Source organism: Caretta caretta, chromosome 7 (genome assembly GCF_965140235.1).
Source record: "Caretta caretta isolate rCarCar2 chromosome 7, rCarCar1.hap1, whole genome shotgun sequence".
NCBI classification, from domain to species: Eukaryota; Metazoa; Chordata; order Testudines; family Cheloniidae; genus Caretta; species Caretta caretta.
The window spans coordinates 29,147,712-29,169,100 of NC_134212.1; the positions used below are offsets into that span (position 1 = coordinate 29,147,712).

The 21,389-nt window shown below is 45.5% G+C and overlaps 1 protein-coding gene and 1 long non-coding RNA gene across 2 annotated transcripts in view; one reads left to right on the top strand and one right to left on the bottom strand.

Moving 5' to 3' along the window:
* FGD3 (FYVE, RhoGEF and PH domain containing 3) overlaps nucleotides 1-21,389 on the top strand; it is a 188,377-nt gene that overhangs the window by 66,411 nt on the left and 100,577 nt on the right. The window lies entirely within an intron of this gene.
* LOC142072871 (uncharacterized) lies at nucleotides 1,353-20,202 on the bottom strand. Its single transcript, XR_012669475.1, has 3 exons — nucleotides 20,138-20,202; nucleotides 2,505-2,591; nucleotides 1,353-1,672 (listed from the first exon to the last, which is right to left on the bottom strand). It is a non-coding gene; the product is annotated as an uncharacterized LOC142072871 (long non-coding RNA).

Here is a 21,389-nt window from a genome sequence, read left to right on the forward strand (position 1 = left end):
GCCGCTCCACAGCTCAGCACATGCGATGCTCCTGGCATCTCCGGCACAGTCCATGCATCGGTTGTTCTCATTTACATTGAGTAGCATCTTATGCCAGTGCCGAGGCTGATGGCTCTTAAGTTGCCTGCCTCCACTGCGGCACCGCCAGTCACCGCAAAGGACGCGGTGCTGGCAACTACTCCCGCACCTGTGCTGCAGCTGCCCGTGACTGGTCCTGAGTTGCCGACGTAGATTACTCCAGCACCGACCCAGCATGCGGCACTGTGCGTGCATTTTGTGCCTCACCCATCGGCACCGACCCAGCATATGGTGCCTCCGACACATGTAGTGCCTCACCAGTCAGCATCGTCAATCTCCATCCCACCCCACCCGCAGTTTCTCCACCAGAGAGATCTGGCTGTTTCTCCTACCCCAGAATCTCCTGTACTGGGCACTGATGTTTCACCGGAACCGTCGGCACCATACCGACAGCTATCCCTGATCCCTTCACACTTTTCCAGTGATGGAGATGATGATATTGAAGGGTTTTTTCCCCCCACACCTTTCTTCCCCAGTCAAGACGCCTATTAATGCTGGACCGTTTAGATCATGGTCCTCATATTCCAGAGACTTACCACCTTGGTATGGCCAACCTTGGATGGGGCCTCCTATGCCCTTCCTGGGTCAGTAGCCCTATTGGAATCCCTGGGGGCCTTACAGAAGACATTACAGCACTTGTCCTAACCCACGCAGGGAGGACAGATTCAGATTCTCCTCCTCCACCCTCAGACACTGCTGTTGAGCTACAGGAGGAGACACCAGTTCAACGGGCAGTGGATGTTGCACCCAGCACCTCTCCAATGAATAACGACTCATCTTCGTCACAAGATGAGGCTATTATGCCTCCGCCACCAACAGCGGCAGATGATTTCACACACTTTCAGACTTTGTTTAAAAGGGTTGCTGACAAGCTAAAGATTCCTTTTGAGGAGGTGTCGGAGAATCAGCATGAGCTGATTTTACAAACCTCTGCTTCTTCCAAGATTGCACTGCCTATCAATGGGGCTATCCTGGAACCCGCCAAGACCATATGGCAGATCCCTGCCACGATACCCCCAACCTGCAAGAGAGCGGACAGCGAATATTATGTCCCTTCCAAAGGTTCTGAATTCCTCTTTACTCACCCAGCACCCAACTTGCTGGTAGTTGAAATGGCCAATCAAAGAAACAAACAGCAACACTTTCGGTCCACTCTATCCGACAGGGAGAGTAAGAGGACAGACTGACTTGGCTACAAAGTTTACTCTCCCCTTACTTTACAATTTAGATTGGCAAACTATGTGGCCCTATTAGCAAAGTACGACCACAGGAACTACGGTAAATTCATGGAATTTATTAATGACATTCCTGAAGATAAATGACAACAGTTCAAAGCCGTGATCTCTGATGGGCAGATGATATCTCACACAGCTCTTCAGGCCATCCTTGATGTTGCTGACACAGCCACCAGGTCCAATGCTATGGCTGCGGTCATGCTCCGAGCCAAATGGTTCATCTCCTCCTCATTCCCACGGGAGATACAGAACACTGTAGAAGATCTCGCCATAGAAAGGGAGAAGCTGTTTGCAGCAAAAACTAATGAGGTGCTGCACACCATGAAAGATTCATGGGCTACGCTCAGGCATCCACACACCTGCCACAAGAAGAAGACAATACAGATATCACCCTTACCAACATCCTAGATATCTGGATGTACACATCATCAAAGACCTTATGACCAGCAGCAGCACCAACCCCAGAGAAATAGACCTCAACAGCACCGCCACACACCACCAGCAGCGTCTCAACCTCCTCCATGTAACGAGCAGATTCTGAAGCCTTGGTCGAGTGTATAGAAGACCTCCCACTCACTACAGCGCTCACTTCAACCATCCACCCTTTTGGACACTGTCAGCTCCCATTCCTTACCAACTGGGTAGCTTTCACTATGGACAGATCGGCCCTAGAAGTCATCTGATCGGGCTATGCCATCCTGTTCCTGTCCATATCCCCCTCCCCTGGCCTTCTTCAGGGACCCCTCTCACAAACACTTGCTCCATCAAGAGGTACAACATCTTCTACAACTAGGAGCAGTGGAGACCGTACCCACTCAACACAGAGGGAAGAAGTTTTACTCGCACAATTTTTTAACACAAAAGAAAAGTGGGGGGTGATGACCCATTCTCGATCTCCGACTACTAAACAAGTTAGTCAAGAAACAGAAATTCAGGATGGTCACCCTAACAACAATAATTCTGGCGCTGGAGCAGGGAGATTGGTTTTCAGCCTTTGACCTCCAGGATGATTATTTTCATGTCACTAAACACCCTGCCCACAGACATTTTCTTAGATTTGCTTTGGGCACAGATCATTACCAGTGCGAGGTTTTGCCCTTTGGCCTTTCAACAGCACCCCACGTTTTCTCAAAAATTCTCGTGATAGTAATCGCACACCTCATAAAAAAGGGAATAATAATTTTTCCTTACCTGGACGATTATCTTCTGAAGTCTCCTACCCGTTCAGAAGCCATTTGAACCGCTCAGACGACCATAGATTGCTTCCAGAGTCTTGGCCTACAAATAAACATAAACAAATCTACACTATATCCTACCCAGCAACTAGAGTTCCTAGGCACCCTCCTTGATTTGACAATGGGGCTTGCATCACTCCCAAAGGACAGATGCCACACCATAAAGACTCTTGTTGCCAGGATGCAGAACATCCCACAGGTCACCGCACATGAGTGCCTGCAACTTGTAGGCCGCATGGCCGCATGCACTTTCGTAGTCAACAATGCATGCCTGTACATGCGATGCCTATGAGGCTGGTTGGCCACTCTCTACAAACCAAATGTGCACAGACTAAACAGACTACTAACTATGCCTCCCAAGGTCAAGGACTCCCTAATATGATGGACTCTACCACACAACGTGTGCTCCGGAGTCCCATTTCTGCAGGATCCTCCCTTGCTTATAATCATGACAGAAGCATCCCTCATTGGCTGGGGGGCACACATGGGACATCATATGACTCAGGGCCTGTGGTCCCCTACAGAAACCATGCTTCATATACATCTTCTAGAGCTCCACATTCTCCCACTCATCAAGAACCACATGATCAGGGTCATGACCAACAACATCGCATGTATGTTTTACATAAAGAGTCAAGGGAGAGCTTGATCCCATTCACTATGCACTGAGGCTATGAAACTTTGGAATTGGTGCCTCCAACACAATATCCACATCTCAGCCTCATACCTGTCCGGGTCACAGAACACCACGGCAGACAAGCTCAGTTGATCTTTCCCCCTCGATCATGAGTGGGAGCTAAACAATACCATCTTACAAGGCATCTTCCACAGTTGGGGTTATCCACAAATAGATCTTTTCGCAACTGTGACCAAAAAGAAATGCCGAAGATTCTGCTCCAGAGAGGGTCTGGGAAAACACTCCATGGGAGATGCATTTATGATCACATGTACAACAATCTGTTATATGGATTCCCACCAATACCACTTCTACACAGGATGGTACAGAAGATATGGACAGACAGGGCCAGGATCATCCTAATAGCTCCTATGTGTCCCAGAGAGGCACGGGCATCCCCCCTTCCAGATCTATCATCTCAACGCAGGGGCCAGTTACACCATCCCAACATAGCGATGCTCCACCTCAAAGCATGGCTCCTCAATGGTTCTCTAATGAAGAACTAGGCTGTTCCAAACAGGTCTCAACAGTACTGTTACACAGCAGGATATGTTCTACACGTACTACCTATCACATCCGATGAAGTGAGCTGTAGCTCACGAAAGCTTATGCTCAGATAAATTGGTTAGTCTCCAAGGTGCCACAATTACTCCTTTTCTTTTTGCGAATACAGACTAACACAGCTGTTACTCTGATACCTATCAGTAGGTTCACCACATGAGGTTCTGCCAGACACACCTCTCCTACTTCTGCCCCTCTTCCACTTATACTAGATTATCTTCTAGAACTTACATTATCTGGGCTTTCTTTTAGCTCAATAAAAGTACATCAACGGCAATCACAGCATTTCACCAAAAGATCAATAACACTACTATTTTTGCCCACCCTGTCACAAAGATTCCTCAAGGGCATCCAAACGCTGTACCCAGACATTAGACCACCCACTCAACCATGGGACCTACACTTGGTCCTCACAGCTTGATGCACAAACCTTCTGAACTGTTTGTGACCTGCTCCCTCCTGCACCTATCCATGAAAATTGTGTTTTTAGTGGCAATTACATCTGCCAGACGCATGGGAGAATTTGGAGCGCTCATGGCTGAACCTCCTCCGTACACTACCTTTTTTAAAAATAAACTCACACTTCGAACACATCCTAAATTTCTCCCTAAGGTGCATTCGTCCTGCCATCTCAACGAAACCTGTTCATCTACCAACATTCTTTCCTAAACTACATGCGAACACATTTGAAGCGACAGTGCACACCCTTGAAGTTCACAGGGCGTTATCCTTTTATTTGCATAGGACTAAGCTGTTTAGGGCAGGGATTCTCAACTTTTTTCTTTCTGAGGCCCCCCTCAACATGCTATAAAAACGCCAGGGCCCAGTGGGGTGTGTATGGGGGGGAACATGGGGTTCTGGGCCAGGGGGGACAGACCCTTGGGCATAGGCAGTTTTACTTCTATTTTGCGGGGGCAAGGGCACAGCAGGGTACAGGGAGGGAGTGCCAACTCCACCCCCACTCACTAAGGAGGCCACCCAGGCTTTGTGGGGGACACAACCAAAAAATATAACTCAAAGGGGGGGCTCAGTTCAAAAAGTTTGAAAACTGCTCACGGTGCAGGGAGGGGGTAGTTGGGGGCTGTGTGCGGGCAGGGCGGTAGCTCAGGGTGCGGGCAGGGGGTAGCTAGTGGCTGTGTACAGGCAGGGTTAGGGGATGCTCCCAGCGCAGCTCCCAGCTTCAACGGGAAGGTGGGGAGGGCATCAGCTTCAGCCCCATGCCGCTCCCGGCTGGTGGGGGGGACCTGCCAGTTTCAGCCCTGTGCCGCTCCCAGCTTCAGCACTGGGGCTCAGGGCATCGGGTTTCAGCCGCAGGGCTCTGCAGTCCCCCTGAAATGGCTCGCAGACCCCCAGGGGGCCGCGGACCCCCAGTTGAGAACTGCTGATTTAGGGCTTCCCCTAAACTTTTTATTTCAATAGCGGAACGATCTAAGGGCAAATCGATATCAACTCAAAGAATATCTAAATGGATATCAGACTGCATCCACTTATGCTACCAATTAAAGCAAATACAGCCTCCAACTTCAATCAAAGCACACTCTACTGTATCCGTGTCAACTTCTGTTGCATTTCTACGTAACATTCCACTCACAGACATCTACAAGGCTGCCACCTGGGCTTTGGAGCACACGTCTGCCAAACATTACACTCTTATACAGGGACCATTAATAGATACTCGAGTGGGGCGAGCTGTGCTGTCAATGGCTTTCTTAACAGATCTGAAGTCCCTACCATCATAAGAGATACTGGTTTTAAGTCACCTGGAGTGGAACACCTACAGGTACATCTCTCTTCAAAGAAGAGGAGGTTACTCACCACGTGCAGTAACTGACATTCTTCGAAATGAGTGTCTCTGTGGGTGCTCCACTACCCACCTCCTCCCCTCTACTTCGGAGTTTGGAGCAGGTTCCATTGTAGAGAAGGAACTGAGGGGTATGAGCCGCACATGTGCTATTGAGACACCAGCGGCGTGCGAGGCCTGCCCGGGCACTGCTGTAAAACTCTCTGAGCAAAGGCACAGGAATGCACCTTAACCTGGAGTGGAGCACATAAAGGGACGCTCCTCTTGAACATGAGTTACTGCACAAGGTGGGTAACCTCCTTTTCTCTGCTTATGTTTCTAGGGTGAAATCCTTGCCCTACTGATGTCAACAGGAGTTTTGCCATTGACTTAATAGGGTCATGATTTTACCTCTAATCTCTTTAGAGCCTTTTGTTTTGTTTCTCTCTCTTCACAATTATTTACAGCTTCTCTCATTTCAGTATCATATCTGAAATTTCACTGAAGTGCTATTCAGGTCTACTTCCCGATTATTAACTAAAATATTAAATAGGAACAGACCTAACAAACAACTGTAGATCACCACTAGAACTCCCCTACACACCCCTTCCTTTGACACATGGTTTATTGTTACCTTTACTTTACAGACATTCACCCAGTTTTCTATCCACATGGCAAGTTTTCCTAATGCAAATCAACCGGAATTAAGTTTTCAGCAAACATTTCCTGACATCCTCTATCAAATGCTTCACAACAACAACATTTGTGCTATGTTCCCTGTGTTGTTCTTTTATAGAACTATAGTGTTATCTCATTTTTAATATTCTATAACTAACAAAAAACCAAACACAACAAACCACACTTGTCTAGCAAGATATAGTCTCTATAAATACATGCTGTTTATTGTTCTGTATAGAAGCAGAGACTAAATAAAGAAACGATCAAGAAATATCTTGCATAGACTGATTTGCCCCTATTGCCAAATAGCAACCATGTTCTGAGGGAACAAAGTGGTTAAAAAAATGAAAAAGAGTTTTCTCAAATAACTATGGTTAGCTGAACAAACTACTATTTAAACATTTATTATGAGGGTTTCCTTCAGAGATATTTGCTGTATGCTATATTTAGATAACTGAAGAAACAGTTGTATGATTGATGGAAAATCTGAGCTATACATATAACTTTATGACAGCACTACTCTAAACAATTTTGCAATACCAACTTTCATTCTTTACTGATGTATACATTAAGTTACAGGGGAAAAACAAGACAGAAAAATATTCACATCTTGAGAGATGACCAGCTGTGAGAGAACATAGGAACATAAGAAGGTCATTGTAAAAACCACGAAGGCGTGGATAGCTATCTATATTGCTCCAGCTAGCTACCATAGGTAGTCATGACACACATACAAACTAATAAAGGTTATAGGTCCCTGGCACTGCACTCCACCTACACACCAAAAAGAGAAACGTATCAGTATTTTTCTAGGTGAAATAGAGGATCAAACCAATTCATTATCTACAGAAAATCTTTAAACCACACTTCACAACAAAAAACATAATTTACGGTTGGTTTTGTAGAAGGTCATTTTTCTTTGAAAAAAGAAATAGAAGCTTTGCTCTACAAAAGGGAAATTATGCTGGTAAGCACACACTAACTGAAGCTGAAGGTTAAGGCAGGAAGCTATTGGAGTAGAAGAGAGCCCAGACTACATTCATGATACAAGAGAAGATTAGAAAGATGCTATAGGCATGTTAAACTGTGTACAGTGCCACATGCAACAGGGATTATTAGGTCTACATAGAAAAAAGAAGTCTCACTTAAAAGGGAAATTAGAAGGAAACAGGAGAGATAAAATGGAAAAAAAAAACAGTGTGTTCTCAGGTCAAACTAGCGACAGACTTATACAAGGCCAGAGAGCAGAAATACTTTCACTTCATTTATAAATCAGGATGTGGTATCATAGCTAGTCACTAGTTACCTTTTCCTTGATCAAGAGGAGGCCACATACAGTTCTGTTCAGTAGATAAGTGACAAGAACACACAAAGCCATTGCAATACTTGACTTCCTGAGCTTCTGTTAATACATAGTTTGCTCAAGACAAAAGTGGCCGTGTTCCACTAGTGCCAACATCCCTGCCATCTCAAATGTGAGGCCCACATGCTTATTCCTTGAGAAGGCTCCATTCTCCAAAGGAAGGCAACCTATCTTTCCTAAGGCCCCCTTGTCCACATTCCACAGGGAGACATTCTTACCTGGATCCCAAGCTGGCAGTCATTTCTCTAAGGCCTTGTCTACGCTACGAAAATAGGTCGAATTTATAGAAGTCGGTTTTGTAGAAAGCATTTTGATACAGTCGATCGTGTGTCCCCCCACACAAATGCTCTAAGTGCATGTAGTCGGCGGAGTGCGTCCACAGTACTGAGGCAACCATCGACTTCCGGAGCGTTGCACTGTGGGTAGCTATCCCACAGTTCCCGCAGTCTCTGTCGCCCATTTGAATTCTGGGTAGAAATCCCAATGCCTGATGGGGCTAAAACATTGTCGCGGGTGGTTTCTGGGTACATATCGTCAGGCCCCCCTTCCCTCCCTCCCTCTGTGAAAGCAACGACAGACAATCATTTTGCGCCTTTTTTCCTGGGTTACCCATGCAGACGCCATACCACGGTAAGCATGGAGCCCGTTCAGCTAATGGTCACCATATGTCTCCTGGGTGCTGGCAGACACAGTACTGCATTGCTACACAGCAGCAGCTTATTGCCTTTTGGCAGCAGACAGTGCAGTATGACTGGTAGCCGTCGTCGACGTAGTCCAGGGTGCTCTTTTAACCGACCTTGATGAGGTCAGGGGCGCCTGGGCAAACATGGGAGTGACTCAGCCAGGTCATTACCCTTTTAAGTTTCATCTCATGGCGATTCAGTCCTACTGCACCGTCTTTTAATGAGCAGCTGGGAGACGACGATGGCCAGCAGTCATATTGGACCGTCTTCTGCCGAGCACCCAGGAGATGACGATGGCTAGCAGTCATACTGCACAGTCTGCTGCCAGCAAGATGTATAAAGATAGATGAAGTGGATCAAAACAAGAAATAGACCAGATTTGTTTGTATTCATTTTCTCCTCTCTCCCTCCGTGAAATCAATGGCCTGCTAAACCCAGTTTTGAGTTCTATCCTTGAGGGGGCCATTCTGTTTCTCGCAAAGTCACCCCCTTTTTTGATTTTAATTCCCTGTAAGCCAACTCTGTAAGCCATGTTGCTGATCGCCCTTCCCTCCGTCAGAGCAATGGCAAACAATCGTTTTGCGCCCTTTTCCCTGGATTGCCCGAGCAGGAGCAGACGCCATAGCACAGCAGGCGTGTAGCCCGTTCAGCTCACTGCAGCAGTTATGACCATTGTAAACACCTTGCGCATTATCATGCAATTTATGCAGAACCAGCACCTGAAAAACCAGGCAAGGAGGCAACGGAGGCGTGGTGATGACATGAACACACTTTTCTCTAAAACCGCGTTCCCCTGCAATTTGGAGATCATGGTGTTAATAGGGCAGGCTCATGCCATGGAATGCTGATTCTGGGCCCAGGAAAAAGCACAGAGTGGTGGGACTGCATAGTGTTGCAGGTCTGGGATGATGCCCAGTGGCTGCGAAACTTTTGCGTGCATAAGGGCACTTTCATGGAACTTTGTGACTTGCTTTCCCCTGCCCTGAAGCACAAGAATACCAGGATGAGCGCAGCCCTCACAGTTCACAAGCGAGTGGCAATGGCCCTGTGGAAGCTTGCAATGCCAGACAGCTACCGGTCAGTCAGTAATCAATTTGGAGTGGGCAAATCTACTGTGGGGGTTGCTGTGATGCAAGTAGCCAATGCAATCATTGAGCTGCTGCTATCAAAGGTAGTGACTCTGGGAAATGTGCAGGTGATACTAGATGGCTTTGCTGCAATGGGATTCCCTAATTGTAGTGGGGCCATAGACAGAACGCATATCCCTATCTTGGGACCAGCCCACCAGGGCAGCCAGTACATAAACCGCAAGGGGTACTTTTCAATGGTGCTGCAAGCACTGGTGGATCACAAGGGATGTTTCACCAACATCAATGTGGGATGGCCGGGAAAGGTTCATGACACTCGCGTCTTCAGGAACTCTGGTCTGTTTAAACAGCTGCAGGAAGGGATTTACTTCCCAGACCAGAAATAACTGTTGGGGATGTTGAAAGGCCTATAGTTATCCTTGGGGACCCAGCCTACCCCTTAATGCCATGGCTCATGAAGCAGTACACAGGCACCCTGGACAGTAGTCAGGAGCTGTTCAACTATAGGCTGAGCAAGTGCAGAGTTGTGGTAGAGTATAGATTTGGACGTTTAAAGGGTCGCTGGCGCAGTTTACTGACTCGCTCAGACCTCACTGAAACCAATATTCCCATTGTTATTGCTGCTTGTTGTGTGCTCCACAATCTCTATGAGAGTAAGGGGGAGATGTTTATGGCGGGGTGGGAGGTTGATGCAAACCGCATGGCCGCTGAATATGCACAGCCAGACACCAGGGCGGTTAGAAGAGAACAGCAGGAAGCACTGCGCATCAGAGAAGCTTTGAAAACCAGTTTCATGACTGGCCAGGGTACTGTGTGACACTTCTGTTTGTTTCTCCTTGATGAAAACCTGCCCCCTTGGTTGCCTCTAAATTCCCTGTAAGCCACCCGCCCTCCCCCCTTCAATCACAGCTTGCTTGCAAAGGAAATAAAGTCACTATCATTTAAAAAACATGTATTCTTTATTAATTGATTATAAAAATAGGGAGATACCCCACCCGGGCTACCTTGTGAGTTGTGGGAGGAGGGTAGGCGGGAAGGAAAAAGCCACTTTAAAACTTATGTTGTTTGGGCTGGCCACTGGGGTGGAGTGGTTGGGTGCCCGGAGCCTCCCCCCATGTTCTTGGGCGTCTGGGTGAGGAGGCTATGGAACTAGGGGAGGAGGGAGGGCTGTTAAGCAGGGGCTGCAGCGGCAGTCTGTGATCCTGCTGCCGTTCATGAAACTCCACCAGACGCTGGAGCATGTCCGTTAGATCCTGCAGTAGCTCCAGCATTGCCTCATGCCTCCTCTGATCTTCCTGCCACCACCTTTCCTCATGTTCGTCGGCCACTGTCCTGTACTCTGCTATTGTGTCCCTCCACACTGCTCTGTCAGTGCCGGACGACTGCATGAGCTCAGAGAACATGTCATCGCGCGTGTGGTTTTTTTTCACCATCTTCTCTGAGATAGCCTTCGGGACGGAGGAGAGAAGCTTGAAACATCTGCTGGAGGAAAAAAAGGGAGTGAAGTATTTAAAAAGATACATTATACAGAACAATGGTTATACTCTTTCACAGTGAACAACATTATTCACATTACACAGCACATATGATTTTGGTACAAGGTCGCATTTTGCATCTTATATTGAGTGCCTGCGGCTTTGGTGTTAGAGATCACACACACAGTGCCGGGCAACAGAATTCAGCTAGCAAGCAACCATGGTAAGCCATAGTCTTTCGGCTTCTGCAACCTTCATAACAGCAGCGCCCTCCTTTCCCATACCAAGCAAAGCCCGTTGAGTTGGCCATTTAGTGCTGCGGTTTTCCTGTTAACGTGCAGCAGCAGAAACCAAACTAACCCCCTCCCCCCACCCAATTCTCTGGGATGATCGCTTTTCCCCTCCCCCCACCGCCTGGCTGGTATCAGGGAAGATCCCTGCTAGCCAAACGTGAACAGCTCAGTGCCAATGCCCCCCCGCCCCCACCGCGTGGCTAACTGTGGGGAGGATTTCTTTTCAGCCACAGACAAACAGCCCAGTAGGAACGGGCACCTCTGAATGTCCCCTTAATTAAATTCCCCTATTTCAACCAGGTTACCATGAACGATATCACTCTCCTGAGGATAACATGGAGAGATAAAGAACGGATGTTGCTTGAATGCCAGCAAACACCGGGACCATACGCTGCCAGGCTTTGTCATGTAATGATACCAGATTACTTGCTATTAGCATGGCATGATAAAGTGTCCTACCATGGAGGATGGAATAAGGCTGCTCTCCCCAGAAACCTTCTGCAAAGGCTTTTAGAGTACCTCCAGGAGAGCTTCATGGAGATGTCACTGGAGAATTTCCGCTCCATCCCCAGACACGTTAACAGACTTTTCCAGAAGCAGTACTGGCCATTAATGCATCCCAAGTCCTCAGGGCTACTTAATCATTAAAAAACGCTTGCTTTTATAACGTGTATTATATTTAAAAAGGTACACTCACCAGAGGTCCCTTCTCTGGCTTCGTTGGGTTGGGAGGGTATTTCAGTCAGGGTGATGAAAAGATCCTGGCTGTTGGGGAGAACGGTGTGCTGTATGCTGTTCCCAACCTCACCCTCCTCCTCCTCATCTTCCCCGTCTGCAAAATCCTCAGGCATGGCGGAGAGTACCCCATCATCGGAGTCCACGGACAGGGGTGGGGTAGTGGTGGCGGCCCCCCCTAGAATTGCATGCAGCTCAGCGTACAAGCAGCATGTCTGGGGCTCTGTCCCGGATCGTCCATTTGATTCTTTGGTTTTCTGGTACGCTTGTCTGAGCTCAAGTTTCAAGCGGCACTGTGTTGCATCCCTGATGTAGCCTCTGTCCCTCATGGCCTCTGAGATTTTTTGAAATGTTTTGGCATTTCGTCTTTTCGAACGTAGTTCTGATAGCACGGATTCCTCTCCCCATACAGCGATCAGATCCAGTACCTCCCGTTCGGTCCATGCTGGAGCTTTTTTTTGATTCTGGGACTGAATGGTTACCTGTGCTGATGAGCTCGCCTGGCCAACAGGAAATGAGATTCAAAAGTTCCTGGGGTTTTTCCTGTACACCTGGGCAGTGCATCAGAGTTCAGAGTGCTGTCCAGAGCGGTCACAGTGGTGCACTGTGGGATAGCTTCTGGAGGCCAATACCTTCGAATTGCGTCCACAATAACCCTAATTCGAAACAGCGATGTCGATTTCAGCGCTAATCCCCTCGTTGGGGAGGAGTACAGAAATTGGTTTTAAGAGCCCTTTATGTTGAAAAAATGGCTTCGTTGTGTGGACGGGTTAATTCGGATTTAATGCTGCTAAATCCGAAAAACTCATAGTGTAGACCAGGCCCAAGTGAGCAAGAATCATAAGGGTTAAAATAGCTACTAACCACTCCTTTACCTCGAGACATCATTGATATCCAAATAATTACCCAAATTCTTACAAGGTAGATTCTGCTACTAACATTCATGTTACAAAGATTATCTCTTGGGTAATGAGCTCTTAAGTGTCTTTAAAACTAAACTTAGCTTCTTTTTTTATTTTTAATTTCCAAGAATATACATGTATTTGTCCTGTTGGTACTTAGTTCAAATATTAGAAATTTTACCTTTAAGTTATGTTTCTATATCTCTAATAGCAATATGGAACTATTAGATCTAGATAGTCAGTGACTTCAGACTGATGCCAAAATTAAAGTTTTTTGTGTAACTGATGTTTCTGTATTTCCCACATGCCAATCTGAAACTGTCGAGTCATACACTGTTATATGACCAAACTGTACCCAAGTTAGTGATCTCTCTTTAAATATTCATACATGCATGCAGATAGCTGCATCTGCTTCAGACTGCATAGGCTTAAGTTGTTGTTCTTATCCTCCTAGCTAAGACATTCTGTCACTTTCATTAGTTTAGTAGTTCTTTTGTGAACCACCAGAATTAGTGTAATACCTTTTTGCGAATACAGACTAACATGGCTGCTACTCTGAAACTTAACATACCTGCTATTTTGACTGTAGAAATAAAACCTACACAATAATATTAAGCACTCTTCAAGGTTGGAGTGAAATATACATACGGGACATAGAAAATAGGTTTACAATAAGATTATTTAAAATTCCTGCAACATGGTGCTGGAAACCTATCACGGGATATAATTAGCCAGCTATGAGATAATTTTTCTTAAGTGTAATTCTCAAGTTTTTCAAAATGTACACTCAGACAGTTTGTAGAGAGAGAAATCCAACCTTATCTGAAGTAAACACTGTTGGGTATTGCATATTCATTTCCCATAACTGGAAATCAACAGAAATTTTAGATTTACCAAAGGAAAGTGAGAGAGGCAGATAGAGCAAGACAAATTCATGCTTCTGTTCAAAACATTTAGTTGACTTTTTCCATGGGAAGAGTAATTATGTTTCTCTAGATAAAAAACCATGCATAATAATCTTCATAACTTCAAGACAAGAGATAGAGAAGAAAACACATTTCAAGTGAAGTATTATAAACAATGATAAACAATAAAAAGGCTGGAGGAGCCCCGGGCTGGCCTAAGCCCGGAGTGCCCCACCCCTCTCGTCCAGAGGAGCTCCAGTCTGGCTGAAGCCCCAAACTCCCCCACCTGCCCGGAGGAGCCCTGGGCCAGCTGCAGCCAGGCCTCCCTTCCCCTTCCTTCCTCAGACCCAAGCCACCAGATATGTTTTTCATTATTATTCGGACTTCTATTATGTCAAAACATTTTTAAATTTACTTCAGAATTGTTATACAGACAACAACTTTTACCAAAAAAGCAAAAGAAACAATAAATAACAAAAAAGACAAGAACGTGCAAAGCAACTTATTTGTGTTTCTATTCTATTAGGTCCAGTAAAGAATAGAGATAACTGTGCATGATTTTTTTTTTTTTGAGTGGGCAAAAAACCCCCCAAACCTTGCATAAATAAATTACAATGATTTGGATGTGTACATGTGCATATTACTTTATTAACTTTAGGAAAAATAAATAGTTTTAGGAAAAAGTGTCAGTGCAGCCACCAGCAAGAGTTGGTGGCCGTACGCTGAGGCCACCAAAAAATCTGGTGCGAGAACCCCTGAGTTAGATTGACATCATATGTCACAGCAGTAGCCCAGTAGCAGAACTAGCAGTGCTGCTCACAAGGTGCATCATAAAAAGCAACCAAAGAGGGAACTAGAATAACATTCTTTCACAAAAGAAAGATAGACAGGAATATAAGATCAGCCAGCATCCTCTCTGAAGTCTACAAAGTTTATTTATTTATCATCTACTGAAGTTGCAAAGCAATAAGTTCTACTTCAATTCCAGATACCAGTCAGAAGGGCCCATCTCCAGGAAGTAAACAAACTAATTGAAATATTATAAACAGTGCTTAACTTGAGAGAAAATAATTGACTTTTTGGCAATACTATTTTATGATGTTCAAATGAATAAAATAAAATGCATCATTCCCACTGTGTTTGGGGGTAGGAGGAGTTGGCGTTTTGTTTACATTTTACATTTATTTTTGGTCTCTTATGAATGAAAAATAAAAGGTTTAGCACCTGTTTATGACTCTTTGGACTCATCATTCCCTTCCTTCCATATACATTAGGAACCTGGTATTGAACAGCTGTAATTCTTGTGGTGGATGCTTCACTGCCTATAGACAGGAGTTTCTGGTTTGCAGTTTTACAATCTGAGATTATTCTTTTAAAAATTATGATAAATAGGAGCCATATTTCTCTAGTTTCTGTAGTCTAGAATTCAGTATGTTAACTGGCCCATTACCAGGGCTGTATTAGGATGTAGCCTTTTTCTAGTCAGTAACCTTATTATGAGTCACAGCAGTGACAGGTTTTTTCTAGGGTTATCTTTCCCCAAAGTAGCTGCTTTGTTATCTCCAGCCAGGATCTTTGGTTTCCGCTTCTTCCTCCTCTTCTAAGTTCCACACTGGTTTCCTCAGAAGCTAATGGATTCCATTTATTTTGATCCCCTCCCATCAACACTAATTCACCTACATGGAATTCATCTAACATGGAACCGTGGGGTAACCTAAGATCTCTTTCTGGAAGCCCCAGGTAATATACCTCATCAGATGCCCTGGATTCATGACCACAGCTCCCTCTGTCCGCTGAAACTCCACCAAGGACGCATGGCAGTATGTGGGTTTATAACTAAACTTCTTTCAGTGGGAGAATTGCTGGGTTTTGTGTTTAATTTAAAGCTATAATTTAGCCTGTCTTACCATTTGAGCCTTCTGTCTGTGCACCTCAACATCCAAAACATGAGCCCTTCCTTTCCCAGGAAGATAATTGACTAAACTCCAGGAGAATGGGCAAACTAGTCACAGAGCACTCTCTTGTAAGTCCTTTCACAGATGAACACAGAATATATTTTCTTGACAGGTAGCAGGGTTTTATTATGATGAATGAGTCCTGATTTATATTACACTGATTATGCTAACCAAAGAACATATTTCAAGTTAACAGTTCCCTTGAGACTATGTATCTGTACTGTTTTAACAACATAAGAATTGCAATACCAGACCACTCCATTAGCTTTAAGTCATTAAAATTATATACGGGTTAGAAACACACAAAGTTTATCAAAGCTATTTTGAATTGCCCCATCAGATTATATCTGTCTGGATGATTTATTGCACTCTGGGCTGCTGTTCCTGGAACTGAGACGAAACTCACGGATCTGTAATTCCCAGGATTACCCTTCTTTCTTTGTTAATGTGAGCATCATGTTGACCACCCTCTAGTTATTTACAAGATTAATGTGAAGGTTACAAAGTTACCAGCTACTAATGAATATGACTAGAAACACCACAAACTAAGTGACACCAAAAATGTTTCAGATACTTTGGTAACTTCATAATTTACCATTTTACTATTGCTTTATCATTTTTTGCTAATAACATGCAGCCCTCAATTAATCCTTCATGTATAGGTGATCTACATCTGAAGCTTTTAATGACATGTATTAGTATTAGTAAACTCTCATTTAGCAAATGTACATAGTATAAATTATCCATTGCTTAAGATTTAATGAAAATGCAGTGTTATATCTCATGAGGCTTGCCCAATTAGCAGGATGTTTTAAAAGCTCAAAATGTTAATTTAGTTTTATTACGCCAATATATTAGCCACTGCCTGTTAAATAACATACTTAAGTACTACATAAAATACAGATTCTGAGTTCACTTCTCCTCTGCAACCAGGCTCTCCTGGGTTGCAGTGGAGGTGGGGGGTTGCATCTACCTGACCCTGTGACCCAGAGGATGTTAGAGCAGCTGGGAGCAGTGCCCTAAGGGACCCTTGCCAGTGGAGGGAAGGCAAAGTGCACTTCTTCTCTGACATTGCCCCCCACACCCAAAAGAATAGCTATACCAGAGGTGGGACGAAAAGGGGAGTAGGGAGATTGGGATAGGAGCCACCTCTGCTAGCCTTACATAAAGGCGATTTCCCTTACACAAGAGGCACTTTTCTATCAGCACCAGCTGGTATCCGTCCACTTTGCACTGTAGGTGCAGTTACATCTTCAGTGGAGATCCAGCTTTTCTGTTTTATAAACACATGCCACTACTCCACACCATGGAAGGTAGCAAACACAACTTTTATCATTTTAAACTTTATCACTTTATCATAACGTGTATTTTTTAAAAGGGGAAAGCTAGTCCGATGATAAAGTTGCATACAAAGAAAAGGTAGCACCGCTCCACTAATATGTATCTCAACTGTTTCACAAAAATGATTAAAGCAGTAAGAATGCTATACACTTTTCATGAGTTACAACTGCTTTGTAGGTTTTCTATTAATAATTTATAACTCCTTGCAGAAGATGATATATAGCATGACTTGTTTCTGTTTAATAGAGATGTAAACCTAAGGCTCCAGAGTCCAATAAAATAAGTCTTTTCCCCCTCCTCTAATAGACATAGCTGAAATACCAGTGCTGAGAGGTGTACTATTAGCATTATTTGCTATTTATACCGCACAATAGCAATGCATGATGACACTTCAAGGGGAAAAAAGAGGAAACAAAGAATAGGGGCTGCATGAAAACTTCCAACTTCTTGCTGTGAGACTTCCACAAAATTTATCACTGGAAACATTGAGTGTGTGTTTGTGGTCCCTTGGTTTTCAAGTCAACTTTTTCATCAGTTTCAACTAAAGTTAACTCAAAGGAGTGATGTGCTGTTTGTTTTGTTAGTGGCTATGGGATCATGACTTTAAAAAAAAATCCCCCCCTTTTTTTTAATTTCTTTTTTTTTGAGGATTGATAGGCAAGGGGGAGAGAGAGAATTTAAGTCTCTACACAGGTGCTTTCTTTATCACAGTGAAGAAGCAGGATAGAGAAAGAGGTGATGGGGAAGAAGCAGCTGTGGATGCACTGCCTGTTGATGGGGAGTGGGGGCAACTGGTTAGGTCAACTGAGGATAATCTCCAGGTAAACAAGGCCGTAGGAGCTCTGGATTTTGTGGTTGGAGCCCCAAAAGCCTTCACAGGAGTGCCCTGTGCCCAGCTGCCCAAGTCTGTGTTGCAAGTGCCAGAGGGTAATAAAACAGATATGTTCGACAGCCAGACAAACCTGCTGTAGTAATTTGCACTATAACTAGTAAATGTGCTGTCAGCTAAAGAGCGAAGTTACTCTTCCTCTCTCTGTAGCCTCTGATAACTAACAGTTGCAATAATGAGCAAAGAACACAAAAGGGCAGCGTACACCATAACAAATGTAGCAGTATACAGTAAGGGCCTTGTGTACAGCTTGGGGTGCACTGTGGAGAGTGACTTGAGTGAAGACGCCTCATCCTCCCTGTCCTTGCTACAGGCCACGCTATCCTGCACAATCACCTTGTGGCAGCAGGTACATGTTCATTTTATATAGGGGAGTTACTTCTCTGGTCCCTGTCAAAAGGTGAGTTTACACATCAGACCCAAGTGTGCCTGCTGTACTAAACACTGACTCAGAATAAACACTGGAAGGAGAGCAGCTTATATAGGGTACACTTACTTAGATAGCACAGGCCACAGATCCCTCCTGAGCAGCAGTAGGGACTCTATTGGCAGACAAGAGAAATTTTGAAGATAACATTGCCCCATCTGTGCAGCTCAAAGCTCTGTGTTCCTCAAGATCTCGGGCAGGCATAGTCAATAGGTGGACTGGACCAAATTCAGACCACCAGATGCTTTTGAACAGACCCCGAAATCTTTTTATTTACTCAATATCATCATTATTGTTATTTTTTATTATTTTTCTCTGGGGTCTGGACCTTGACTATACCTTGACCAAGAAATTTGGAACTTGATAAAAAGTAATTGATTATCCCCGCTCTATGGTAAGATATACAAGTCTACCAAATGTCCCAAAGGAGCTTCATATCATGTGTGCTGCTAATGATAAGTTCGTTGCTGCTGCTAACTCATTTATCTTCCTCTCAGCCATGCTGCTGCAGCCAGCCACCACCACCGCAAAAGGGGGATGTGGGCTGAGTCCATACCTGAAACGCTGAGCAATCAATATTTGATTGCACTAATTTTCTGAATCTAGGTAGTGGTCATGGTGTTTTAGAACTGTGAACAGTGTGTGCTGTATTTCACTATGCAGTGTGCCAAATAATGCTACAATAGTCTGCCTGCTACATGGACTATGAAGAAAGAGTTGCACCACTCTGGAGATAAAATGTCAAAGGAGACAATGTTGGTTTTTAAATCAAAAACCCAATTAATAGTGATGAACCATCCCTTTAGCTATCATTCGCATCCAGGAATGGTGGATCCCAGCCATGCTGGCTGGTGATGCTGCAAGGTTGCTTTAGGTGAGAACTTATTTTGGACCAGTGGTACTCAGCCAGGGGTACGTGTATACCTGGGGGTACACAAGGGTCTTCCAGGGAGCACATAAACTAATCTAGATATTTGCCTAGTTTTACAACAGGCTGCATAAAAAGCACTAGCTAAGTCAGTACAAACTAAAATTTCATACAGACAAAATGAGAAATTAAGCTATTTGTCAGTAATAGTGTGCTGTGACACTTTTGTATTTTTATGTCTGATTTCGTAAGCAAGCAGTTTTTAAGTGAGGTGAAACTTGCGGGTACACAAAACAAAACAGACTCCTGAAAGGGGTACAGTAGTCTGGAAAGGTTGAGAGCCATTATAAAGTTTAGACAATGATGTTAGCTTGTTAAAGTTAAGTTTTTAGACTCTAAGACAGGCGGGCAAACTTTTTGGCCTGAGGGCCGCATCGGGTTTCAGAAATTGTATGGAGGGCTGGTTGGGGATGCTGTGCCTCCCCAAACAGCCAGGTGTGGCCCAGCCCTCACCCCCTATATGCCCCCCCCTTCTCGTCCCCTGACGCCGCCCCCCCCCTCAGGACTCCTGCCCCATCCAACTCCCCTGTTCCCTGACGGCCCTCCCAGGACCCCTGCCCCATCCACCTCCCCTGGCCCCTGATTGCCCCCAGAATCCCCGCCCCTGACTGCCCCCTGCTGCCCCATCCAACCCCTCCTCTCATTCCTGACGGCCCCCCCGGGACTCCTGCCCCATCCAACCATCCCTTCTCCCTGTCCCCTGAATGGCCCCAGAACCCCTGCCCCTGACTGTCCCCTGCTGCCCCATCCAACCTCTCCTCCCTCCTTCCTGACTGCCCCGCCGGGACCCTTGGCCCCCATTCAACCCCCCCCGCCCCGTTCTCCGCCCTCTGACTGCCCCAACCACTATCCACCCCCCCCCCGAACTCCCCTGCCCTCTATCCAACCCCCCTGCGCTGTGCCCCCTTACCGCGCTGCCTGGAGCACCGGTGGCTGGCGGTGCAACAGCCGCGCCGCCCGGCCGGAGCCAGCCACAGCGGCGCAGTGAGCTGAGGCTGCGGGGGAGGGAGAATAGCAGGGGTGGGGCCCGGGGCTAGCCTCCTGGGTCAGGAGCCGGGCAGGAGGGGCCTGCGGGCTGGATGTGGCCCGCAGGCCGTAGTTTGCCCACCTCTGCTCTAAGAAGTGTTATACTTTTGTTTCATATGTAACCATTCTGTTTCCAATGTTCTTGCTACTCATTTGAATCTTTGCATCTCTGTTGTTTGTTAATAAACTTATTTTCATTTGTGTTATAAATACATCTCAGTGCTGTGTTGTTTTCCCCAGTTGAATCAAACAAGCGAATGTGTATACTGTGCCTGCCCTTTGGGGACAGCAAGCCTAGTTATTTCTGTGAGTGTCCAGTGACAAGGGCTCAACACTGCAGGGGATTCTTTCAGATTAGACATGCTTTGTCTGGCAGAAAGCCTGTTTGTTAACTCTGCCTGGTTACATAGTTTCACATATATTTTTAGTAGGTATGCGTAACTCCTTTCATGCCATTCATACAAACATTTCGCAATGCCTATGATGACCAGTGTGTTACTGGCTTTTATTTGATATTTTACATGGCAAAGTTTGTGGATAAATACCATGAAAGTGGTTTGTTAGGTGCAGTGAGTTTGTCAGGCCTGATAGGAGTTGCTGTTCCAGAACAGTGAACCCTTTGCCAGCTGGCATTGAGGGGTTCTGAGGGTCTCAAAGTCAGAGAAAAGGTTGTTGCAGTAACCCAGCCATGAGATGATGGGGCCTGGATGAGAATTTTAGCTGTGTGTATGGGTATGAAAGGCTGCATGTTAGAGATGTTATGCAGAAGGAATTTATGGGATTTAGACTTAGCCTGGATGTGAGGACCTAGGGTGGTCCAAGTCAAAGATGATGCCTGAGTGACAGGATGGATGGTGGTCCTGCCCATGGTGATTGAGAAAGGAGATAGCGGGAAGGGTGTGGCAGGGTGAGGGTGGAAGAGAAGGAGCTTTGTTTTGACCGTGCATAGTTGAGCTGATGGCTAGACATCCACAAGGAGATGTTAAAGAGACAGGGCGAGATTTTAGTTTGGACAGGACGAGACTAGTCTGGAGCAGAGAGAGAGATCTGTGAGTCATCAGCATAGAGAGGGTAGTTGAATGTGTGGTTGCTGATGAGAGTTAGTCGGGATAAAGTACAGAGGGAGAAGAGGGACA